Raw genomic sequence first — 15,612 nt, 5'->3', positions numbered from 1 at the left:
CAGCGATTCCAGTCATACATCGTATCTCCATCGTTATCGTCAGTCAGTCTGCATGAGCAACGCAGTGCTTTTCTCTAGACCAGACCCGAAAACACAAGAGAAGAAGAAGGAAGGAAAAGATTGGGGCTTATCCTCGAAGAAACCCATAGATAAACTGCTCTCTGGAGAGGGGAGGATTCAAAGCGTCTGGGAAAAGCATTGTGAGAGGAAATGTCAGCTGTGACATGTAAAACATTAAATGAATTCTTTTTTTTTTTAATCTTGTTGAGAATTTGTTGCTTACGTCTGGAGACGACCAAGAAATACAACGGATTCTTTGAGAAATGCTCAAGACGAGATTGCTAAGGAAGGTGTAAATACAAAGGATGTTCATTTCCATCTTTATTGGAGAGTTCAGGATGCTGGATGAATTAAAACACCAGAACATAAATAACAGAGAAGATAAATGCTTTTATTTATTCTTTTATATTCTTCCATAAACAGGCGTAACGCATCAGTGACCAATGACGCCAGAAATGCTTAATATAAATACAAATGTATTTATTTAAAATGAAAGCCCAGTCTAAGTTAATTAGGTCATTCTTAATAAATATACCAAAATTTACGAAAGGTCTTTATGCCCATTTCATAAATGAAATATTGAAATCTCATTTATGCGTGAAGACCAGTTCCTAAACGAAAAAAGAAAAAAAGTTCGAGAATATGTTCACTCGAGAATTCATAATTAAGAGCAAAGAATACATCCCTCTCCGACTTCAAAAAACCGAAAGCCTTCTGGTAAACTTGTTTTCCAGGATATCTTTCACAAAATCTTCAGAGATTTTTGCAGGAAATAGAACATTCGATATCAGTGTTTTGAAGGAAATTCTCGAAATTAAAAACTAAGACAGGACTGAATATCTTGAAGGCCATGCAAGGAGATATTATTACCAAAAACCTTTGTTAATTAGGAGTAGCATCCTTTTTACGTTATGAAGAAACTACAAAAAAAAAAAAACCGCTCGCACACAAACAGTAGAGATCATTTCTGACATATCTTGCACGTTACACTTTAGAGCAGGATGCAGAAAGTTTTCTAATAGAAAAACAGGCCATTTTCTCAATATTTTTTTTTGAAGTTTTAGAATATGTAAATGGCAAATAACGATTGAATGTCTTACATATATATATATATATATATATATATATATATATATATATATATATATATATATATATATATATATATATGTAATATATATATATATGTATATAATAATAATAATAATAATAATAATAATAATAGTCGTAGGAACAGTATGGCCAGCAGAAACGTCAAATTTTCATCACCTATGTTTCAGGATACAAATCCCATCTTCAGAGAAAATGAAAAATCCATACATCAGGAATCAGACTGAAAATGGAGCACAGTAGTCAATACATCAATGAGCTTTGAATTTTAGATGTAAGCAAAATGACAAGTAATTAAACACGAAATTTACAACAGAGCAGAACCTTAAACGATTCGAGTGCAATTCCCTCTCTTGTTAACGCATTATCTTTCGCGATGACAACTGAATCAAAACATGATATACGAAATCACGAGTACAGAACACAGGTTGCTGGGAGACAAAAAGCATGATACATACTATGTTAGTATTAAAACGTATTATTAATTCTAAATTATGCTGTTAAGTTATCTAAATCACCAACTCTTTTGAGATCTGACATTACACTACATACGATATTTCAACAATTGTTACTATTACACAGAAAACATTATAACTAGAATAGTAAATACATCAAAATCATGGACTGCTATACATATTACAAGGCAATATCATGTATATATATAGATAGATACAGTATATGTATATATATATATATATATATATATATATATATATATATATATATACACATACATATGTATATGATTATTATCCCGCTGCCACTTGAGTTATGTCTCATTTTACCACATGGAAATGTGGTAAAATGAGAACTCAGGTCGTAATTCTGACTGATTTTGGCTTTATTTCTAGGCCATTTTCGAGGGAGTCATACGTGGTGGAAATTCATAGTACATATGCTAGCAATTCTTTGAAATTATTAGTACACGATTGTAGAGACAGGTTTCTTTGTGTTGTTAATTTCTTTTTCGTTATCATAAAAAGAAACTTACAAGACAAAAAACCTGCTTGTATTACCAAGTAATAATAACTTCAAGGATACGCTACCTACTTTAGAATTTTCCAGTTAATTTAAGAATAATAAAACACTGAAACATGTACTTATAAAGAACTCTCGACAATACTAAAAGATGTGTCTATAAAATTCCATGCAAGTTTTTTTTATAACTTTTATATTGGTTAAACAGGAAGAACATAGGAAAAGAGAATTGATCTGTACAAAAAATCGGTAAAATATGCAAAAGTGAACAGTGGAATTTGTGTACATTCTGGTGAAAACAATCATACACAGCTGGGCAGGGGCAAAAATCAATATCTTAATAATGCCGAGGAAAAAGACGCCATTGAGTCTTTTTTATAAAATAAAAATCTTGTGTAAAATTGAGTATCAGTAAAACAAGATACACGTATAATCTTGATCCATTTATTTCAAAATTGATATATAAAATGTACAAATTTTAGATGAGTTGATATGGACGAGAAAAGGAATAAACAAATTTTTAAACAGGAGTTCCTGATCTCAGCCAGAAATGAGTGAAGAGCCCCTCCCCCTTGCACCTGTCATGTGTCAAATTTTTGGTCTTTGGTTGGTTGTATGTTCGTTTATACTGTCCCTCTAGCATATATATTTAGAAAATCTGCCACTGTGTATCAGTCCTTCGCAAATGCCTCAGAGAAAATGCCGGAACCAGTCAGGATTTACACCCAGTTTTTCTTGCTATTTTGGGCATATTTCTCTCTTATGCAGTTTCTGTTAAGTTAATGGCATTATTTGCAAAGACTATCTTTTTATTAAGACTTTGAACCTTTCTATACCTTTTCTTTTTCTCTCCGGGTAAAATTCTCAGGAATAAAGAATTATTATTCACATTTGCTTCCATTTACTTCTTTTAGTTGATGGACCGTTTCTTGCCTTTCGGCGGCGTCATCAGGACTAAATTACAAATTGACATAAACAGTTTCTTTTACAGCATGTGGACTTGAGAGCTAATCCTTAAATGTAAAATATGACGTCACTGGAGTGTTGAATTTTTATTAGTTGGCGGGTCTCATTCACTTGGTCGTAGTCTGTGTGGTAGCAAGGACATTTTTGGTGCTAAGTGGGACATGTCCTATGCCACAGAGTTCAGCCAAGGGATTTGAGTGAGGGCATGATTTTCATCTCTGGCTGATAGTTTTGATTTGCCCCACTGTCGGTGTTGTCTCTCGTATTTGGGAGTGTATTGTCGCTCCTTTCTCCCTTCAGGTTCTCATTAATATCTTGTGGTTTCCTTGAAGAAGGATGTGCTACTCTTCATTACACGGGTGATGACCAAGTTAAGACTACATTAGACTCATAAAGAGACGCTTTCGTAATGAATTGTGGGCGTGGCACCGTTGGTAATTATCCTTCTCATGGCCTTGGCCTCATGCTTAAACTGGTTGTGAAATGCCGTTCTATAACATAATGTAATATTTCCTGGCATTTTGGCATACATGTCCAGTTGTTGTTGTGTGCAATTCTCAGTAAAGTTGCTGTAGTAACCGTTGTTAGTGAGGAGCTGCCTAATATGTTCGAGCTCCACATGAGTAGCTTTCCATGTGAAACATTACGAATTGCACGTCTCACGTACAGGCCTACTACAGAACATTTGTAAGTGTCAGGGCACTCCCCATGGGTGTTGAGGCACCGTCCCACTTTCGTTTCCTTTTGGTATGCTATTGTATTGTACCTATCTTCTTTCTGCTCGGCATCCACATCCAGGAAAGGGAGTTTGCCCTTGACACTGTATTCGACAGTGTAGTTCAAGCAAGGGTTCCTCTTCAAGGCATAGTGTGAGGCGGCAGCCTGTCCTGGGAAAACCTCAGGAATTGAGTACTTAGATTCCAACTTTTTTAATGACCTTTGGGAGTTAATTGGAAATGCCCTAACCTCTCATTTGAAAGACCAGTGTTCGGTCCTGATGTGAGTCAGAAATTTATTTCTGTGAAACACGTGTTCGTGTGTTCATTATTTCCATCATATTCACGATGAAGGGGTAATTAGAATGAAATGCTACAATTAGACTCGCTGCTGTGTTGGAAAGTTGGGTCAAATTCGCTGGTATGTTCGGTAGCAACCTGCCGGGGAAAAACCTCAATTACGAAGTATTTAGGTTCCAACTTACTTTATGACCCATGCAGGTAATTTGGTAATGCCCTGGCCCCTCATTTGAAAGACCTGGGTTTGGTATCCAAGTGAGTCAGAAATTTATTTCCGTGAAACACGAGCTCTTATATTGATTATTTCCATATATACATATATATATATATATATATATATATATATATATATATATATATATATATATATATATATATATATATATAATATGTATATATATATATATAAATAAATATATACACACGTGTGTGTGTTTATGTGTGTGGATGTATGGATGTATGGCAGGGCGGGGCACATGAAGAGAGAAAATAAATCCGAAAAATCGTATGTGACAGCATAGTATTTTGGGGGGTTTACTTCAAAAATGTATTTTTGTATATTATGGACAAACCCAGTACTTTTTAACATTTCATTTCATGTTTCCCCGCTATATATATATATATATATATATATATATATATATATATATATATATATATATGTAATATATATATATATATATATATATATATATATATATATATATATATATATAGTTCCATAACAAGAAAGACTGCAGAACCTCTTAGTTACCAAGCATTGAAAATGAGAGTAAAATTAAAGGTAGAAAACTACAGCGTTATTGAAAAAATATATATTCATATCAATACATACCGCAGTTGCACTCTTACGTGTTTCGAAGGAAATGTCAGCGTTTTACTTGAATAACTATCAAGCTTATCTTTAATATGATAGGATATTGTTGCTTGTATTCTTGACATGTGACTGAAGGCAGTGACAAATGTAATGAATAAGTAGAGTGAAATCAGCGCTAGAGATTTAGAGATTTATGTGATTATGCAATGGTTTTTCAAGTGACACTGATAGAAAAGAGCATTATTCCTCGTCTTCTTTCAGTTGATAGAATTCCAAAGGTCAGAGGTCATAACTTCATCACCATTTGTATATATATTCCCCCCCTCTCTCTCTCTCTCTCTCTCTCTCTCTCTCTCTCTCTCTCTCTCTCTCTCTCTCTCTCTCTCTCTCTCTCTCGGGTCTATGAATATACTAAGAAAAGAAGAAAAACTATTACTTTCGATCCACAAGGTGACTTCTTAATTTGAGTGCGGAAATAGACTGCATGACTAAAACATGGGGAAGCTATTCTTCACCTAAAGCCATTGCATGATCATAAAATACTGGAGGTGAAATAATGCAGAACCATTATTCTCTTGCCTGATTGTCCCCTAAAGCACAAAATATGGCAGCTAAGAAGTTACTTCAGTGGTTGATTTTAGAATAATATGCTTTACAGCGAATATATAAAGGGAAAGAGTGAGAAAATTTGAAGGAAGAAGATAGACGAGGAAGGACGAGAGAATAAGGAAAGATGAACAGAAAGTAGACAGTGTTTGTAAGTTCAATATTTGAGTGGACAGAAATCTGGCAGTTAGCAGACGGGATCTTTTTGATCATTTATACATCATTTCACCGAATGGAAGGATGGCTCAGTAGGTTTTAAACGGCAATTGGAATTTATTGATTCTGGGTAATTAAATGAGGTAAAATATTAAACTTTCCTTTCCGGTAAACCAAAAATTTAATTAAATGTCAAAATCCAATTCCTAGACCTTTAAAGGTGGAGACTTACCTTACCCATTCATTTTCTGTTTTATTTCTAAGTAGATGCATGGTAAATTTCACGCACATAGGTCTCTTTTAGGTGTAGCTAATATTGTAACTTTCAGCATTATTGAGGGGTTGCAATGGCATCGCTTTTAGCATCTTTTTATTTAGTGGCCTAGGTATAACTTTTGGTGTATGTATAGGCGTGGCTTCTGAGAGTTAATGGTGTTGTAGTAAACTGTAGTAAACTGTCATCATTTATTTGGAAATTACTTTAGCCTTTGCTTTTGGCACAGCTTTGGCATTTTTCTTGTTTTAGTGTAGAAATGGCATTTGAAATAGATGTTTTTGCCCTATCTTTTGAGTAAGTACTTGTCAGTGTTCAGATAACTTTCTCCTCTGCCTCTTTTATAGCAACTGATGTTATCTTGTCAGTATGTTGTGTTTATTTCTCTTGGTATTCCTATGTCTGTTTCAAGATGCTTTGGTTTTGCTTAGATAATTTGTTTGAAGAATTGCCTTAGTCATAGATGTTCATACTAAGTGCTTCATTGCAAGGGAAAAGGACAACAACAACCATTCTGCCCTGTTGAGACGACCTAGTTGCTTTCCACCAAAATCACCAGCTGCCTATTGAGATACTACCACTAGAGAGATTAAATAAGGCAGGCCAGTACAGTCTGTTGTTGGGTCCCTCTCTGGTCACAGACTTTTGCGATACCATCACCAACTCATGATAAACTGGCATATTCATTACATCTCTTTTACTGCTGACACAAACTTGGTAATACTGAACACTTTACACTTTTTATCCCTTTTGATCTGTTCTTGTGTAGGAGAGACTCAGTAACCTGGTAGGCAACTCTTCCAGAAGAAGGCCACTCTGAAATAAACCACCATTCTTCAATCTTGGATGGTCTGTAACCCCCTATACTGGGGTGTTCCACTGTTTAGAATTGGATTTCCCTTGCTTGGGGGTACACATAATCACACTTTATTTTTTAAATAGTGTGAAGGGCAGGCATTAGATAACTATATAATAATAATTATCATTATAGACAGTTGTCAATCACAGTATTTTACTTTTATAAGTGCGTTTATAAGAGATATGTAAGGTCAGTACATGCATGCGAAAGGTAAACAGTACAATGATTAGAATAAACATAAAATAAAGAAACTAAATAGAAATAAATAAATGCAATCTGCACTTCAATGGCCAAAGACGTATAGAGCAGTTGCCATGTAGTATATTTTTTACTTTTTGCTGACAATCTGGGTACCTTAGGTGTTCTCTGGGTGAGCTCTTGGCTGACCCCTGGGATTCCTAAAGATTTATATCATAGGTAAAGGTTAAAAGGTTAAGGGCATAAGCTTTTCAATATGAATTTTAGTTGTATATTTTGTTCCTGTTACTGTTTTTGGTTAAGTTTGCAAATACTCCTTTATGCTTGTTTTACATGTCATTGCTTCTCTCTGAAATGTCGGATTTTGAGAAGCGTATTCGTAATATTCGTAATATTGCCTCCTCTGTTTCTCAGAAAATTGATATCTTGCAGAAATGTTTTAGAATGTTTATGCTTCCCTGGTTGGGGTACTATTCTTCTGTACGGTTTTCAGGTGCTGATTCTCATCTCAAACTTTTGAATGGAGTTATGTCATAAGTAAAGTTCATTTTGCCAACCTTAATGTTGACATGGTTCTTAGACATAAAGGCAGTCATTGTGTTTGTTACAAAAGAATGTACTACAGCGTCAAACATCCTCTGCACTTCTCTTTACCTGACCTAGCTGTTTTGGTCGCAAAAATAGGCAGGCTGTTGCTGCAAACAATGTGTCGTTTTCTTTCATCAGGTTTAATACTACTTAGTTTGTTAGGAGTTTTGTCTTTGCTACAACTAAAATGTGGAGTAGGTTGCCTAGTGCAGTTGTGGAGTCTTATGATCTCCAGAATATTCAAGAGAGGAGCAAATTCATTCCTGCTGACGTCTTCTGAATTTATTTTCTATTCTCTCATATTTATTTAACCCCTTTTCCCATAACTTGTCTCTCTCTGGAGGCTGATATCCCTTTGGGGCCCTCTTGGGTTTGTGGTCTGTCGAGTCTGTCCATAAAGGTTTTCAGCTGAAGGTTTAAGAAAGAAAGGATGCTTAAGGAAGCCATCCACCGCACATGGGCAGTAGGTTGAAAATGACCAAGTTAAGAGATTACCTTGGTGCATTTACCAAGAAAAAAGTTTCTTCGCCAGATCAGCTCCTCCGGTAACATTAATTATCAGGGAGAAAAAGGCCTCGGCCAAAATCCGTCCGAAATCGGGATGTTCCATCAACTCGTCTCGCATTTTCGAGCAAAAGTGAAGAGTCCTGCCAGGACGCCGCCGGGAAAACGATCCGCAGATGATAACAAGGTTAACTTCGGAAATGGAAAGGAAATTCGAAATGGGAAGGTGAAAGGAAAGGTCACGCGGGATTGCTTCTTGGAAGGAATTCGCGTACTTATTGTTTTCGAATATTCGTGAAATATTTGGGTCCCTTGTTATGCCAATCAGAATCTCTCTCTCTCTCTCTCTCTCTCTCTCTCTCTCTCTCTCTCTCTCTCTCTCTCTCTCTCATACACACACAGATAAGAGGCTGAGAAGGAATAAATGATTTTGTAACACACACGTACACACACAGATAAGAGGCATTAATCGTAATGAGAAGGAATAAATGATTTTGTATGAATTCAGGTAGGAATAAGCAGTATTTTCCCAAATTTGTACAGAAATTCAAGCCTTCACTCTCTTTTGAAGCTGAAGCGTAAATTTGCGTAACTAAGTAAAGACGGAATATCAGTTGTGTTGCACCAACAAAATAGTTTATGTATGTTTTCTTTATTTTTTTTCAAGGGATTGGAGTTTTTATTTTAATGGGACATGATTAGGAATCCGTTGACTTATAAACCGAACTACAGTCCTTGAGAGTAGAACTCACCTATTCTCTCTAGTGCGCACACTTCCTTTGATGTGACGCGCTTGAATCAGAATGAAATGAAATCAAAGGGAAATTGATACATCACTTTCAGGATGGATGCGTCGGAGAGTCCAGGACGTTAATACCTGTCGTATCCGCTGCACTTGTAGTAGTACCTTTGAATACCTAGAACACCACCACCGTCCTAGAAACATTTTCGTCCAGGAGACCCTTTCATCACAGAAGTAAACGGAAAAGGGACTTTAAAGACTTACAAACAACACCTGACAAAGCACTAAGTTCATCAGTAAACAAAAATTTAACGACTGTTCCGAGGCAGGCAGTTCCAAGCCAATTCAGCATTCTAGAACACCAAGACGAAAGTGACAGGTTATGATAAACACTGCCAACTGCCTGTTGTGGACTCGACGGTGAGGAAAAAGAGAATGGTGAACAGAAAATGGTGAGGAGAATAGTGAATAGTGAAGCATATTAGAGATGGTGAACAGTGACGTAGTTGACACGTCAATGACGTTACCACCCAAACAATATCAAGGGAGAAGAAATGAGAAGGAAAAAAGTTAAGTATACCTTAGTTATAAGGAGGACAGACAAGTGTCGTGGAGCGGAACTAGAGCACGGGCGTATTAAAGGTGAGTGAAATGACTGATCTCTCGGTATTGACGGGACTTAGATATTTTCACAACTCTCCCAAGTACTTAGTTTTTTCCAGGTCCAAGTTTGTACTTGGTTTATATATTCTCGAATCCATTTGACTCCAGGGAATCAGCTCATCTTTAGAAGGTGGAAACTTTATGTACTCCAAAGGAGACAATAAAGAGAAAACTACTATATTGCCCTGATTCTCCTTGGAGAACTTACTGTCATATGAAATAAAATAGGTTTGTTCTTAAGACCTTTCTATGTACAACATATATATATATATATATATATATATATATATATATATATATATATATATATATATATATATATATATGTGTGTGTGTGTGTGTGTGTGTGTGTGTGTGTGTGTGTGTGTGGGTGTGGTTGTGTTTCCACGTTTTGCGTATATTCGGTAATTCACGTTTCGCTAGGAAACTTTTTTTATATATAAAGAAGTGGCATCATGTTTACTCAAGGAAGAGTTTTGACGGGAGAAGCAACTGTTGGTGTTGCGCAGTAGTTTGCGCATTAACCCTTTAAAAGTGCTGCATAAAATCAAGATCCTTATAGCTGCTGAACTACAGATTAAATCAGCTCAGGTTGCAAAATCGCTTGGAGTTCTTGTAAGTAAGCATCTCTCAGGAATCGTGCGAGAGAAAGAAAAGTGAAGGAAGAATGATATGCACAGGATAAAAGAGTGATGAATTGCCAGACAAATGTCGAGCGACGTTTGTTGGGAAATGGCGAGCTCCTTACTTTGGTGAAGGTGATCATGGAAGATTTATGGGAACACTGCCTGGAGGAAACGGAGCCCTTTTGATGGACGAACTTTCAAGTATTGCTTCATGTCGATTTTGTTACTCGCTTATACATTATTCATTTTGTTGTAAAGTAACCTAAATATGAATAGAAATGAAATGAAATGTAATTCCACAGCAACGAATATGAAAAAAAAATAATAAATAAGCGAAAACACCGGGCTTATTAGGCAGCTACAAAAGATAAATGAATTGCCTAATTGAAGGTTACACCATTTCAGAATTCAGATTGACAATTTCCTCTTGTTCTTCTCATTGAATGTTACATTCACTTATTCTTAATTCACGATTCATAACAGGTGACTAAGCTCAGGGCGTACTCTTGGTAATATTATTCATCTCAATTTTTTATTCAACAGAGAAACGAATGTGAAACAGAAAACACGACAATTTAAGAGATTCATTAGATCTGATGCACACACACTGTCGCTCATGCATAACTGAATCAGTTTCAGTACTCTGCGTCGATACCTTTTTACTGTGAGAAACGCTTCTCTTGCGATATATATGTACAATATATACATACATATATATATACATATATGTGTTATATATGCATATATATATATGTGTGTGTGTGTGTGTCAGCAGGGTAAGGCCTTCCAGTTCTCAGCAAATCTTCAAGGGTGAGGTTGCTAGTCTAGCATTTGATTTTTTTTTCCCAACGAGGGGTGGTTTAAGAACAAAAGGAACGAAACAGTGGCCAGTGCCACATTTTGTAGGGAAAATTTCCACAATAGCTAGCTGCTTCATAACTTGCTTAGAAGGCTCCCCAGCATCGTCGTGAACCCCCACACACACACTAGTAAGGCTCTTTTTAATAGCGCTTTCTCTCCTTCTTCCTCATCCTACTGTTGGAGAAGTATTCACTTTTCACCATCATATCATTATCAGTTCTATCATCATGAACAGACCATGTGAGAACACTCAGATCCGTCCTCTCCCCTCTGCTGTGTACCTATATTCTTCACCCTTTCAGCTCCGTCTCCGCCAGATGCTTATCTCAACAGCTCGTCTTTTTATTTTATTTGCATTCAATATTCACACATCAGTTTCATAAAGGACAAGTTGGCTCAACACTCCAAGTGTCTTCCCAGTCAGTTGCACACATCCTGCCACATCACTTGTTTCACATGAAATGTGACTGACCTCTTCTCTTATTCTCCCATTATCTTCCATACTTCCATATTCTTATCTCCATCTTCCTGGTGTCCATTCACATTCCTACTCTTGCTCTTGTTAACTTTACTCTCAACTTTCTCATACTGCAAACACCTTTAAACTCTTTCGCAAGTTCCTGCAGTTTCTCCTTACCTTATTAACTAGTTAACATGGTTCCCTGCTTCCTTCCATAACAGAAGTCCTTAAACAAACAAACATGTTATCTTCTATAACATGCATTCTGAATACGCTCTATATTGCCGCTGTCAATTCTGTCATAAGTTTTTTTTTTTTTTACTTCCATGTATGCTACATACAGCTGTTTTCATTCGCTTCCGAACTTTTTACCTAATTGTTTCATAACAACAAGTAGATACTCACACATTCTTTCGTATATGTATATATATATATATATATATATATATATATATATATATATATATATATATATATATATATATATATATATATATATATATATATATATATACCACACATGGAGGCAGGTTGTTGCTAAAAACTCGATCACGATCCGAAGAGGGAGAGGGACAGGCATGTTGATATCATGACTTTATTAAAGTTGCCGACGTTTCTGGACCAGAAGTTTCATTTTCAAGGCTGAAAAGACAAAACGGGAAGCACCCATAGAAGGCAGTGGGTCCGGAGGTGTTTCACTAAATGCAGTGAAACCGTGAGAGTCCAATACAGCACAGGAGGCAGGTAGTTGCCTGTCCCTCTCCTTCTCTGGCCTCTTGTGCTGAATTGGACTCTCGTGGTTTGACTGCGTTTAGAGAAACGCCTCCGCTCCCGCTACCCACTATGGCTGCTTCTCGTTTTGTCTTTTTAGCCTTGGAAATGGGACTTGTGACCCAGAAGTTAAGTTATATCTTAGTTTAACCAGACCACTGAGCTGATTAACAGCTCTCCTAGGGCTGGCCCGAAGGATTAGATTTATTTTACGTGGCTAAGAACCAATTGGTTACCTAGCAGCGGGACCTACAGCTTATTGTGGAATCCGAACCACATTATGACGGGAAATGAATTTCTGTCACCAGAAATAAATTCCTCTTATTCTTCACTGGAAGGTCGGAGAGCCGAACGCTGGGCCAACAACGTGCTAGCCGAGAGCTCTACCAACCCCTCCAACGAAGAACTCTGTGGTCCAGAAACGTCGGCAACTTTAATAAAGTCATGATACCAACATGCCTGTCCCTCTCCCTCTTCGGATATATATATATATATTATATACTAAAAGGACCTCATTCAAACTGGATGGTATCTAATGGAGTATTTAGTCAGAAAAAGCTACGAGCTTTCTTGGACAAACAGTCCACATTATCAAGTATCCGTACAGTGACCAGACGCGTAGTCCAGCTGTATTTATATGTGTGTGCTGGGTACTTTGATAATGTGGACTGTTTGTCCAAGAAAGCTCGTAGCTTTTTCTGAATAAATACTCCATTAGATACCATCCAGTTTGAATGAGGTCCTTTCAGTAATTCTACTAATGCACAGAACAATTGTGTATGTGATAAAGTTAATATATATGTGTGTGTGTGTGTGTGTTATATACAGTATATATATATATATATATGTGTGTGTGTGTGTGTGTGTACGTGTATGTATGTGTATATATATATTGAGAAAATGAGCAGATCACAGGAAGATTCATCGAAGAACAGTGCATGTTTATGAAAGCATGTATGTGTTTCTGTGTATGTGTGTGTGTGTGTGTGGGTGTGTAGATCAGATGTTTTATTCGCAATTGTAAATTGTATATATAAGAAGTTTGAGGGTAAAAGAAAAAATAGTATGTAGAATAATATAGAGATAATATAGGTAGGTTAAAGGAACGAGTAAAGGAGCCGGGCAATGCGAGCATTAACGATTTTTCCTGTATTACTTTCGCAAATCCAGTTGACCTCATTTTTCATGCAATTGGTCATTGCGTGTAATCACTTTGAAGTCTGTTGTTCGTTCAATCCAATCGCAAGGGATTTACGGGATTACCGTTTCAGACAACCATTGGTGAGGCATACGCGGTGGAACATCCATTTCCGATTGATGGAATTACTCAGCTTGTAACAAAAAAATACGATTTGTTTGTCGAATATATTTCACCCCTAGGATATTTATTTAGTAGAATTTAATCTTTTGTTGTGCACAGTTATTGTAGCCATTCACAATACTGTGAATGCATTGTTCATTAAGCTCTTTTTTTATTTTTATTGGCTACAATTCAGGCTGTTGATAAAGAAATGTTATGTGATGAATTCATTGTTTGTGCGTATATTAACAGTTATGTCGCGATTGCTGTTGATAACGGGTCGATTGCTGTTACTTCCGGCTAACTAAACCGTTCGCGTTCTGTCGAAATGATTACTTGTTATATGTGACTGACGCCTGCATTTCACTTCCGCAAAATATGAAATAGCATTATTAGGCTATTTTTACCTCTTTAATTCAAACCCTTTATTTGTGTGTGTATGTATATGTGTATATATATATATATATATATATATATATATATATATATATATATATTTATATATAATCTGTTTATCTATTTATTATTCGTTCGTTTGTTCATTTTTTATTTATTCATTTATTTATTTATTTATTTATTTATTCATTCATGTATTTATCAGTTTATTTAATGTTTTATTCATTTAATATTTTATTCATATGTGTATTTATGTACTCATGTATCTATTTTTTAGTTTAATATTTTATTGATTTATTTCATTTTTACTTATTCATTTTTTACTTTTTATTTAATTATTTGTTTATTCATTCAGTATTTTTTATTCGTTTATTTTCTTAATAATTTATTAATCATTTATTTACTTATTTATTCATTTATTAATTTTCGTGTAATTATTTAATCGTTATTTTTTCATACGAAATCTGGTAATTTTCCATTTCAAGTGATATGCATTGTCCTGGAAGAGGACAATACCGGTGGAACAGGGGTGATGCTGCCTGTCGCATCACGGAAGAGATGACCCGAAAAAGAGAAGTGTATTGAAGGCCTGGGAATTTCCTGACAGGGGTAGATGAATAAACGATGATGATGATATTTTCATATCCCCCTGTTTCAGCGGCGCTGATTCAAGATCTTCGTCTTTAAAAATAATTTTTTCCCCTGGCGACGCTCATTTCATATTCAGTTCATTATGAGCATGAAGACAAAGCTTTTTATTAATGCATTATGTGAGCCTTATGGTGCTCTTTTTATTTCTAGTTTTATTCGTCTAAATTTGAATAAGTCAGATGAATAGATTCACGAGGAGGTAAGAATTTCAATGGTCACCAGAGATGGTGAAGACCGTCGTGCCACTCTAGTTATGTGAATTCACTTTAATCTCTAATAAATATCTCCCATCTGTTATTTCATGATTTTACTCACAAAAATATATCCTATAATTAGTTACTTAATTCAAGGTTGTTGATGTAAATGCTGAGTGCTTTTTCAGGCAAGAAAAAACACTCTACATGTGAATAAAATGAATCAAAACATAAAATAGAATAACTTATGATAAAAGAATTCTAGTGATTGTGATAATGATGAGGACATCATGAATTGTTGGTGAATTTAAACAGAAAACTTGTAATGTGGAGTAAAAGAGCTTGCATGTGATGTAAAAAAAGGAAAAGCAATTAAATGCCTAAAATGGTCATTGCAGAGAATTTGGATAATTAAATTTTACTGTTTAAATAATTGAGATGAAGGTCAGGAATAATGGAAACATGTTTTACTGTTGGAACCCGTCAGCGTCAGAGAGGATGCAATGCAGTTTTCTTATTTATACGCTGCTGAGATGTTCATATACAGTCAGGTGTTTTTTTTTATTATACAACTCGTTTTCTCACGTTAGAACATTTCAGTGACAATAATGATAGTAACGGTAATTTTAGTAATAATAGGCGCTACGTAACTCGAACCCTGAACACTGATCGGTTCGTGCACCAGATAGAACAGCGCGAGTGAACGTACCCAAGGCATGAACGGGATGAACCGAAGAGGCATTTCCTGAGAGTCTCCTCAACAACTCCGTTGAACTACATACGCCCATTTGGCCATAAGCGTTATGAAGCAAAGTT

General features: G+C 35.8%; 1 long non-coding RNA gene across 1 annotated transcript in view; it reads left to right on the top strand.

Moving 5' to 3' along the window:
• Window positions 1-14,885, top strand: part of LOC136847677 (uncharacterized) — a 682,743-nt gene extending 667,858 nt beyond the window's left edge. The window contains exon 8 of the long non-coding RNA XR_010855798.1: window positions 14,437-14,885. This is a non-coding gene — a long non-coding RNA (uncharacterized lncRNA). The remainder of the gene's footprint in view (window positions 1-14,436) is intronic.
• Window positions 14,886-15,612: the final 727 nt, after the last annotated feature.

This window comes from Macrobrachium rosenbergii, chromosome 17 (assembly GCF_040412425.1).
Source record: "Macrobrachium rosenbergii isolate ZJJX-2024 chromosome 17, ASM4041242v1, whole genome shotgun sequence".
In the NCBI taxonomy this organism is placed as follows: Eukaryota; Metazoa; Arthropoda; class Malacostraca; order Decapoda; family Palaemonidae; genus Macrobrachium; species Macrobrachium rosenbergii.
Note: the sequence above shows the minus strand (reverse complement) of the source record. Positions and strands in the feature narration are given on the sequence as shown.